Here is an 11,860-nt window from a genome sequence, read left to right on the forward strand (position 1 = left end):
GGTCCCCAGTAGATCTAAGTGCACAATTTCTCTTCTATGGGAGTCCCAAAGACAGTCCTGGTTACAATGGAGAATATCAACTTATATACACCCAGTGGCTGAGCTTGTAAGTATCCCTGTGCAGCCAGACAACAATGAGAGTCATTGGGGTATATATAATAAAAAGAACTAAGTTTGCCCAGGAGCAGTAACCCATAGCAACCAATCAGCAAGTAGCATTTACTGGTCACCTGTTTAAAAGCAAACTCTTATTGGTTTCTACGGGTTACTGCTCCTGGGCAAAATTAGTGCCTTTTATTATATATGGGGGTTAGGGCCGCCATCAGGGGGGCACATGGGGGACAGTTGTCCTGGGCCCGGGCCAATCTTCACTTTTAAAGGGGGCCCGGCCGTGCAGGCTCGGGCCCCCTTTAATCTATTACGGCCGGGCCCTGTCATCCGATTGGTCACGCACAGGGCGCAACCTTATAAAAAGGCCTGTCGCCGCTGAAGAAGGAGAAGAGGCAGAAGAAGCCACACAAAAGCTGGACAAAAAGAAGACGACAACTTCGGGAGGCACTTGTCTATGGGGGGGCAATTGTAGGCACTGTGTTAGGGGGCACTGTGGTAGGGGGGCCCTAATACTTTTTATGTCTGTGTGTCCTGTATTGATGGGAGGAGGGCCCAGAAAATTTGGTTGTGAGGGGCCCCGTGATTTCTGATGTGGCCCTGATGGGGGTATATATAGTAGGTGGGCAAATTCAGGTGGAATTGGAACTTTTGCCGGCGCAGCAGCTCTCAGCGCATCAGTAGTACCCTTGCCTGTGTGTAGTTCCTATCTGTATATACTCAGTGCTGATCTATTCAGCCATTCCCCAGGGCCTCAGTGCTGTATTATAATTAGCTAACGTAATCCCTACTAATCCGTAATTAGGGTTATGTGTCCCCATGCAGCGCCCCTGCCAGCGCTACATCTCCCGCTCATATCATGCAATGTAATTAGCTGGGATTTTATTCAGCAATATAGGCTATATTTACTCTCTCGCTGCCATCTGCCAGCGCCGGGCCACTTGTAGCCTGAGCCACATATAACATCACGTCACTTTGCTCATGCTTCAGAAGCGCCATCTCCCAAGCAGCTTATGTTAAGGAGGATTTGTGTCAGAGCAGCACAGAGAGCTTTAACAGAGATGTCTCTAAAGAGAGCTGACCTGGTTATTATTCAGCTGTCGCTGAACTGCAACTCCCAGAATCTTCCCACAACCACAGGGGGAAGACCCCTCTTTGTCACTTACCTGCAGAGGTCACCTCATACTCCAAGTTCCCAATGAGTATTACTCACACCACAAGTGTCTGCCTCCGATGTCCCTACAACTACTCAAACTTAACCTCTTAAGGTGGCCACACATGGTAAGATCCGCTCGCTTGGTGAGGTCGCCAAGCGAGCGGATCTTCTCCTGACATCCCCACCTACAAGTGGGCAATATCGGGCTACTTCAGTCGTCTGGCCTTAGATTATAGTCGCATTTGGTTTGAGGACCATATCAACAACCTGATGCGGTCCCCGATCTCACTGGAAAATCAAACCTGCGAGATCAAGATCTGGTCGATTTCAGGCCAGATGTCGGTCGGGCAGGCCCGTCGTTTGTGCTCATACACAGGCCGATAAGCTGCCGAATCTGTCTAAACGGACAATATTGGCAGCTAGAATCGGCCCCTGTATGGGCACCTTTCTAACAGGCCAAACAAACCCACTTATATAGTTATTGGGCCTTACAGGTTCCTGCCAGCTAGTACCATAAATCTGAATTACACTTAACTACAGTATATACAACAATATAGCCTACCTGTTACAAGGTGTTTCCTTATTATGTCACCCATGCTAAGGAACACAAGGGTGCAGGGAGTTGCAATACAGACCACTTTTATTTTTGTACATGCATCCAGGACAGGCAAAATACGTTCTTCACACACAGAACAGCAGATGGTAAATCCCACTAACCAGGTTACTACACCTCCATACACAGTCACAAGTTATCACACACTGCCCTTTCTTCCATTCATTCGCCCCTTTTCACCTCCAGTACCTTTACTCAGGGGGACTCTCACACCCCATTCACAGGGCTTACCCCAATGGTACCAACCCCCCAGGCATCAGCATGAACACACCAGGCTTCTCACTATACCCTGAACTACACATTTGGGCCCTTGCAGGTTACCCACGGAAGAACTAATCTCTCCTTCCTCCTTGATGGGGTGTGTGCTGCCCTTACTAACTGTTCTCTCTCTATTTCACATCCCTAGGATGAGCTATTACAAAACTAACCCACCTGGTGTCTTGCAGCTGCAGATGTTTCCCATTGGCCATAGACACTGGCCCTCCAGCAAATCCTGCCAGGGAAAACTCCCTTCTCTCTAGCTCCCTCTGTTAGTATTTATATCCTTAACACCAGAACCCTCTGCTGCCATCTATTGGTGAAACCCACACATTACACACAATGTAGCATTTAACTCACTTTCCCCTTACAAGCTGAGCAGCAATGTGTGGCTTATGTATACAGGATATCCACACACTGGCAGAGCCACGACCCGCAGAGCCACGTTCAGCTTTGTGTGTATAACTAAGCGCAATAAAACCCACACATACCAGAGAAAGCAGCCACCTCTGTAACAACTCCCACTCACAAGGCTCTTATTTATATCACTCCCTTCATTTATATACATCTTGCTCTACTAAAGTGCATTACACATCTGCTCCATCCCAGTCCCAAGCAGTGTATTATTAGTATAGTATTAGTGCTGCCCCCACACACAGAAGTAGAACTGTACAACAGAGACATTGGCCTTCCATGGTGGCAGGGGCTGCTGTATGGTAGTTACGCCACTGCATATGGCGGCGTCCCATTCCTGACAAGCAGCTGTCGGCCCTGAGAGGAGAATGCTAACCCTCCTGTGTTATAATTAGATGCTCAGTGTAACTGCAGGTTTCATGTATTCAGTGCTGGCAGCACAAGGCAGAAAGGCAGCCATAGAGGGAGGAATATATAGAGCAATATGAATGTAAGGAGACAGCTGACGGCATGGAGCAGCTGCACACAAAGAAGGAGCCTTAGGGACCATACAAGGATCTTCTCCTTACCGAGGCTTGACTGGGGGCTCAGACAGCATTTTACAATAACAGACACACTGTAGAATAGATATAGAATAGATAGGGGAGGCACAGTGAAAAGCTGTAACATACCAGCATGGTCTGAAATAGAGGGAATAAAGCTGAGAGCCAGCGCTATATTGGGCAGGGGGGGGGGTTCATATTATCAGCCCCTACCTACACTGCAGTATATAATGGCGACACATATCCCTCTTACACAGATAGATTTTTTGGGCTACTTACAAGGGGTGCTCTCAAGGGGCCCCTGCACCTAGTATGACAATGAAGAAGATGAGAAGAATGTGGGAAAATATGCATTTTCAAATTTTATGATAAGTGCGTGGGTCCTACACAGTGTTAAACTGGTACTCTTAGGGGCCCACCATCCCCCCTGCAACTGCTGCAGAACATTGCCCCAACCCTAACTGCACAGACTGTTATTACCCCTCCCACCCCCACACATTCCAAACTGGCTGCCACCGCACATGCTGAGGCCACCCTCTCCAACGGTGACACAGGGTGACTGGTGCCAGGGATGGGCTTCAGGACTAGCCTTGTGGGGACAGGGGCCGCCAGGATTTCCTGGGGGGCCAGTCCAGCCCGCTGACCTACACTTTTACCTTCTACCCAAACCAACCTGCAGCAACTTTATCTGTAACCGGACCTGCTACTTGCCACCATGAACCCAAAAGTGACCCCATAATAAACCAGATGTAACATGATCATAAACTCACATCACACAAACCCACATCCAATAAATATGGTGAATTTTGGCCTTTCAGCAAGACATAAAATTGTCCATTTGCCATGGGTAAAACGTATACAGATACAGCAGATAAGATGTGTGCTTCCCTCTGTACATAATGTTTCTCTATATTCCAGGGAATGGCAATCTCCCAGACCTTGGGCAGTACAGGACATCCTGCAGCAATGCTGTTACTGAGTCTGTAGTATAATCCACCATATCTCTTAATTACCCTTCATTCTATTACATTATATCATTGAGCCTTAAGAGGCTCGGATTTCATATTCAAGTGTTTTTTAAAGATCAGTGTTTTTGTTTGCTCTGCCATAGGCAAGCTTTCTTGTAATTCATTTGTTATTCAGCAGCAGCTGGGGAGCCACAGGTTGGTTGCTATGGATAACATATGGTATATCTGTATAAAAAAATAGAAGTGCTGGACAACATAACATTGTTCTAAGACTGTTTTTGATTTTGTCATCATGACTGTAATAGGTTCCAGGTCTTAAAGGTAGTAAGCGCCCTCTAGTGGATCTTGAACAGCCATTCAGCCTATGGATAGTGAAGCAGAAATAGCTCTAAATATAGGGAGGCATAACAACATAATATAGAGGGGAAAGTGAGGTTTGCATTATATTCTTATGTTTATGCTTTCTCCTAGTCATCTTCCATTAGATGTAAAACTGCTGTCTGGTTGCTAGATAATTAAGTCTTACCAACCAGAGAGGAGTTGGAATTCCAAGCCTGAGAGCTGCAGAAAAAACATGTTGATGTTTGTAGAACCACAAAAGAAAGACAAATTAAACAATACCGAACAATACTGCTGCCTACGTGATACTACATTTTAAGGAGAAATACCACTTGTGGGAATAATAGCCTCCAGGAAGGGACTGTGGCCTTGGGATAGCAGGTATAGTAGGGAGAGATGGTGCCTATAGTAGCAGTGGGGGGATAATAGCCTCTGGGAAGGGACTGGGGCTGTGGGATAGCAGGTATAGTAGGGAGAGATGGTGCCTATAGTAGCAGTGGGGGGATAATAGCCTCTGGGAAGGGACTGGGGCTGTGGGATAGCAGGTATAGTAGGGAGAGATGGTGCCTATAGTAGCAGTGGGGGATAATAGCCTCTGGGAAGGGACTGTGGGCTGTGGATAGCAGGTATAGTAGGGAGAGATGGTGCCTATAGTAGCAGTGGGGGATAATAGGCCTCTGGGAAGGGACTGTGGCTGTGGGATAGCAGTATAGTAGGGAGAGATGGTTGCTATAGTAGCAGTGGGGGATAATAGCCTCTGGGAAGGGACTGTGGGCTGTGGATAGCAGGTATAGTAGGGAGAGATGGTGCCTATAGTAGCAGTGGATAATAGCCTCTGGGAGGGATGAGGCTGTGGGATATCAGGTATAGTAGGGAGAGATGGTGCCTATAGTAGCAGTGGATAATAGCCTCTGGGAAGGACTGAGGCTGTGGGATAGCAGGTATAGTAGGGAGAGATGGTGCCTATAGTAGCAGTGGATAATAGCCTCTGGGAAGGGACTGAGGCTGTGGGATAGCAGGTTATAGTAGGGAGAGATGGTGCCTATAGTAGCAGTGGGGATAATAGCCTCTGGGAAGGGACTGGGGCTGTGGGATAGCAGGTATAGTAGGGAGAGATGGTGCCTATAGTAGCAGTGGGGGATAATAGCCTCTGGGAAGGGACTGTGGCTGTGGATAGCAGGGATAGTAGGGAGAGATGGTGCCTATAGTAGCAGTGGGGATAATAGCCTCTGGGAAGGGACTGGGGCTGTGGGATAGCAGGTATAGTAGGGAGAGATGGTGCCTATAGTAGCAGTGGGATAATAGCCTCTGGGAAGGGACTGGGGCTGTGGGATAGCAGGTATAGTAGGGAGAGATGGTGCCTATAGTAGCAGTGGGGGGATAATAGCCTCTGGGCTATAAGGGGGGGGGGCCATGAGAATCAGCACAGTATTTGTCAGTCCTAATATTAAGTCTGCAGCTTTCAGTTGAATTCTGAAAGTTGTATTTCAGCTGCAGTTTGGGCATCCCTTATGGGTATATCAAATATAATCCTTGCACTGTATAATCTGTCTTCTGTGCCTTTGTCAACTATTCCTCCCCACTGGGAAGCAGGGGGCCCTCTCTGCCCTATCCGCTCCCCCCCCTGGATGATGGCATTATTATCCCTTGCCAGTTTGGATTTTTGGCTGCTCTCTGTACTGAGATCTGATTGGCAGGGAACTAGCGGCAGTTTTGCATTTCACCCCCAGGCAGCTATGAATAATGATCTGAACAGAGGAAAGATCGGATCGGTACCAACCTGCGAGAGCTCATTCATTCAGAACAATTCATGCAAATGCACCGCGCCGCCAGGTAGCTCGTATCTCTCCCAGTGGCGCGGCGGGGGCTACATCTGGGGATCCCTGATTTAAAGTTTTAATAATCTACAGTGCCAGTGTTGTTATTGATGGAAATATGAATAAAATAAGGGGGGGGGGGTGGTGCAGCTCCTGTAACTGGAACTATCGCAGGAAATGCATTATTCATTAGCATGACAGCCTGACTTCATTTGCCTATTTATCTTGCCGCGGCATTTTATTTTTATTAAAACAGGTGCTGAGAAGCCACCGCCACCAATCACTCGCATTCCGTCTATGGGAAATGAAGTAATAAACAATGTGCTTGGCTGAACAGTCTCTCCCCCCCCCTACAGCAGATGAGAGAATGGGAATAGTTCAAATGTATTGCTCATTGCAGGTACAGGTATGGGATCCCTTATCCGGAAACCCATTACCCAGAAAGTTCCGAATTACAGAAAGGCCATCTCCCATAGACTCCATTATAAGAAAATAATTCTAATATTTAAAAATGATTCCCTTTTCTCTGTAATAATGAAACAGTACCTGTACTTGATCCCAACTAAGATATAATTACCCCTTATTGGGGCAGAACAGTCCTATTGGGTTTATTTAATGGTTAAATGATTCCCTTTTCTCTGTAATAATAAAACAGTACCTATACTTGATCCCAACTAAGATATAATTACCCCTTATTGGGGTCAGAACAGCCCTATTGGGTTTATTTAATGGTTAAATTATTCCCTTTTCTCTGTAATAATAAAACAGTACCTGTACTTGATCCCAACTAAGATATAATTACCCCTTATTGGGGGCAGAACAGCCCTATTGGGTTTATTTAATGGTTAAATGATTCCCTTTTCCCTGTAATAATAAAACAGTACCTGTACTTGATCCCAACTAAGATATAATTACCCCTTATTGGGGGCAGAACAGCCCTATTGGGTTTATTTAATGGTTAAATGATTCCCTTTTCTCTGTAATAATAAAACAGTACCTGTACTTGATCCCAACTAAGATATAATTACCCCTTATTACCCATAGCAACCAGATTGCTGGTTGTTTGTAGTTTGTACCCAGATTTCATTGTCCATCACTGAATTTCTCTTACAGACTGCTTTGACAGGGCTCATATTTAACATAGCTAAATATTGTATACAGCTATAGGATCCAATATCCAGAAGCCGTTTTCCAGAAAGCTTCAAATTTCAGGAAGGCCCCCTCCCATAGACTCCATTTTAACTAAATCATTACATTTTTTTAAAATGATTTCCTTTTTCTCTGTAATAATAAAACAGAACATTGAACTTGACCGTAGCTAAGCTGCAAATTAATGGCAAAACAATCCTATTGGTTTTATTTGATGTTCAGCAGGGTCGGACAGGGCCACCGGGAAAAACCCCTGGGGGCCCCGGTGGCCCAGACCCGATCCCTGTTACCGCTCCCCTGGTGTCCCTCCCCTGCCACCTTGCAGTTAAAGGAACAGGAACACCAAAAATTAAAGAGTTTTAAAGTAAATGAAATGATAATGTGACTGTGTCCTGCACTGGGTAAAGGGGTGGGTTTGCTACAGTAACTCTACTATAGTTTTATATATATAAGCTTGGCTGTTGTAGCCCCCGGGGGCAGCCATTCAAGCTGGAAAAAAGGAGAAAAGGCACAGGTTACATAGCAGATAACTGATTAGCTCTGTAGAATACAATAGTGTTTTTTCTGTTATCTGCTATGTGCCTGTGCCTTTTCTCCCTTGAATGGCTACCCCTATGGCTACATAGCAGCTTATTTATATAAACTATAGTAATGTTTCTGAGGCAAAACACCAGTTGTACCAGTGCAGGGCAGCAGTACATTATATTGGAATTTCTGTCATACACTCAAATTTTTTGGTGTTACTGTTCCTTTAAGAGAGCTCGGGAAAGACGTCGGGTGGGGGCCCTTGAAGGGAGTTTGGGGGGGTGCGGCGCGAGCACCTGGAGGGGTGCAGGGCCCTAGGGGCGGTAGCCCCGGTGAGCCCTGCACCCCCCAGTCTGACCCTCAGGAAAAAACCCAGTGGGCCCCAGCTCTCGTGGGCTGCTCCATCTCCCTGGGGGTGTGTGGGGGCGGTGGCAGGGGCCTGTGGAGCCCTAGTGGGCTGCGCCATTCCCCTAGGGGTGTGTGGGGGCGGTGGCGGGGGCCTGTGGAGCTCTGGTGGGCCGCTCCATCTCCCTGGGGGTGTGTGGGGGTGGTGGCGGGGGCCTGTGGAGCTCTTGTGGGCCGCGCCATCTCCCTGGGGGTGTGTGGGGGTGGTGGCGGGGGCCTGTGAAGCTCTCGTGGCCCGCTCCATCTCCCTGGGGGTGTGTGGGGGTGGTGGCGGAGGCCTGTGAAGCTCTCGTGGCCCGCTCCATCTCCCTGGGGGTGTGTGGGGGTGGTGGCGGGGGCCTGTGAAGCTCTCGTGGCCCGCTCCATCTCCCTGGGGGTGTGTGGGGGTGGTGGCGGGGGCCTGTGGAGCTCTCGTGGACTGCGCCATTCCCCTGGGGGTGTGTGGGGGCGGTGACGGGGGCCCATGGTGCCCTGCACCCCCCCAGTCCAACCTTGTTGATGTTTAAATATTTTTTAGTTGAGTTAGGCTAATGTCTCATGGAGAGATTTAGTTGCCTGTAACTCATTTTGGGCCAAATGTATTTGATCACACTGGACAATATCACCTATCACTTGAGCCCTTATTAGAACTAAAAGTGGAGGGGGGTAGGTATTTCAATGTGTATGTGAGTTTCAGCTCTGTTTGTTGGTCCCTGAGGAAGAGCACAACAGTGCTAGAAACGTTCAATAAATCACTTATTAAATTATATATATATCTTTATATAGCGCTACTTAAATAAACACTGCTGTGTATTTTTACAATGCAATAATAGTGCAACTGCAAAGAGGGAGAACAAGTGTTGCAATAAATAAATATACTGTAGATATTCTCAGTTACAAAGGATAAGTACCCTGTTTCAAGAGAAAGGAATGGGTCCCTGCCCTGCTTGCAGAGCTTACAATCTAAGTAAATGTGCCCCTTTTAAATCATAAATAAGAGTATTCTTGGCCAACTTGTGCTGATTATTTCACTGTTGTTGGCAGTTTGTTGTAGTAGGAAGAGCTTCTTACATCCCGCAGCCACAGATACTTTTCATTCTGTCAGCCTGTACAGGGGAAATATACTGTGTGCATTGCTGCTAAGGTCTCCCTAGTGATGCTCGCTCAGTGCTGTCATCAAATATTTGCTGCAGATAAGATTAACTTTATAGATCGGTCTCCTTCCTTCAAGATGTGACCGGAGAGACTGAATTCAGCAAACAGACTGCCTCTTGCATAATAAACACTAAGGCCATAGAGAGCAACTGGAGTTAACTGACAGGCAGACGCTTTAATGCTACATATGTATATATATATAAGCATTGAAGTATCTGTCAATTAATACTTATTATTAAAACAGGTAGTGCCAATTTATATTCCCAAGGTACCATAGGTTTAAATAAGACACAGAGTAGTGCCCAAAATTCAATGGCTGTAAGGAATGCTAAACTGGGATATGAGTGACACCTGGTGTCTCTATGGGGAATGCTGCAGGGCCAAATACATCTGAGCCAGAATATTCATTGTATCTATTTAAAATGGGATTTTAGCATTACATCAGAGTGTGTGACAATGAATAAAGGTATCAGGTTGCTGTTAGCTGAATGATACTAATTAATCAAACTATATACAGCACTGCTTTTTAAATCTCCATTCACATAAAGGCAAAGGGAAAACTTGCACAGGAACTATAAGGGTGAAGACACACAGAGCTACTAGTAGCATCTACTTTTTCGTGGCTACTAAACTCCAGAAAATACACTGCCATAGACAATACTGAGAATTGCCTCTGCTAAAGCACACGTAGAGACAATTATCAGTAAATGATCAGCATTGTCTATTTTAGTAGCTGCAACTAGTAGCTCTGTGTGTCTTCACCCTAACCACAGGAAAATAATAGATAGATTGCATATCATACACAACTGTGCTGTTTTATACACAAATATCCTTAATTCATATACAAATGAGGCCTTCTAGTTGTTGCTGAATACAAACTCCCAGATCTCCCTCTTTGGCTTTCAGTGGGATGCTGGGGGTTGCTGTTGCTTCTAGTATGGAGAGGACCATGCTGAAAAGCTTTTGCAGCTGCTCTCTTATGCCCTTACCTAAAGGGTTGTTCATCTTTAAATTAACTTTTATTATGATAGAGTGTACTATTCTAAGAAAATTTGCAGTTGGTCTTTATTTTTATCACTTGTTGTTTTAGAATTATTTAGCTATGTGTCCAGCAGCTCCCCTGTTTAGAATTTCAGCAGCAATCCGGTAGCTAGGTTCCAGTTTACCCTAGCAGCCAGGCAGTAGTTTAAATAAAAGACTGGACTATGAATAGGAGAGGGCCTGAATAGAAAGATAGGCACTAAAAAGCATTAATAACACTAAAATTGTAGCCTTGCAGAGCAATAGTTTTTTTGGCTGCCAGGGTCAGTAACCCTCTATTTGAAAGTTGGAAAGAATCAGAAAAGAGAAGTAATTCAAAAACTATAAAAAATAAAAAATGAAGACCAACTGAAAAGCTGCTAAGAATGGGCAATTCTATAACATACTAAAATTTACTTTTAAGGGCAGTACCCATGTCCTGCTTAGATATACTCGCTTTGGCACTCCTTTATAATGCCCGTCTGACATAGGCAATGACACAATGACTGTTTATCAGTGCAGGACAGAAACTCATTAAGGTGATTGTATGTATGAACCAAAGGCTCCTGGCACAGTAGAGGTGGCCAAGCCCTGCTGAGAAGGCTGTGATTGGTTTAAATAGAAACCACCATAAAAATGAATGTCAGGCTCCTCGGCAGGATTTAGCCACTTCGTCTTCTAAGCAATGAATATGCCCACTGTGTGGCATGAAATATAGGAAATGCATTATCTATTTTATAGCCATGAAAGCATATGGAGAAGAGGCCTTCTATCTACGCTGTAAGACCTATAGCAGACCAGGGCGTTTGGTCACTGAGAATTGGCATGGGTGAGGGCCCACTGAGGATAACCTGCAGGTAGAGCCTAGCCCAGTGTTCCCCAACCCCTTGGATGTTGCTCCCAGTGGCCTCAAAGCAGGGGCTTATTTTTGAATTTTTGGTAAGGAGGCAAGTTTTGGTTGCCTGAAAACCCAGTATAATGCCAAAGGGGGCCTTCTATAGGCTGCCAGTCCACATAGGGGCTATTAAGTAGCCAATTATAGCTCTTATTGGCACCATCAGGAACCATTTTCATGCTTGTGTTGCTCCCCAGCATTTTTTCCATTTAAAAGGTTGGGGATCCCTTCCCTAGCCAGTGAACACTAACCAGTATATACCCTGTTATATAAGATATGTGCAAGGGAGTCTGTGCTGAGCCAGATTTGGTGCTGAGCTGCATTGAATCTGATGCACATGTATGATAGCGGCTTATCAGCCCCTTACAGACACTAGCACACGGGGGCAGATACAGGGCCACTTCCTCTGCATGGGGGCCAGCCTGTCCCAGAGACACTAGTATGGGAGATGTGCATGGAAGATAATGATATTAATACTGATAGGGCAGCTCCTTCCATTCAGCATTTTTAGTATCAG

This window comes from Xenopus tropicalis, chromosome 2, assembly GCF_000004195.4.
Source record: "Xenopus tropicalis strain Nigerian chromosome 2, UCB_Xtro_10.0, whole genome shotgun sequence".
Classification (NCBI taxonomy): domain Eukaryota; kingdom Metazoa; phylum Chordata; class Amphibia; order Anura; family Pipidae; genus Xenopus; species Xenopus tropicalis.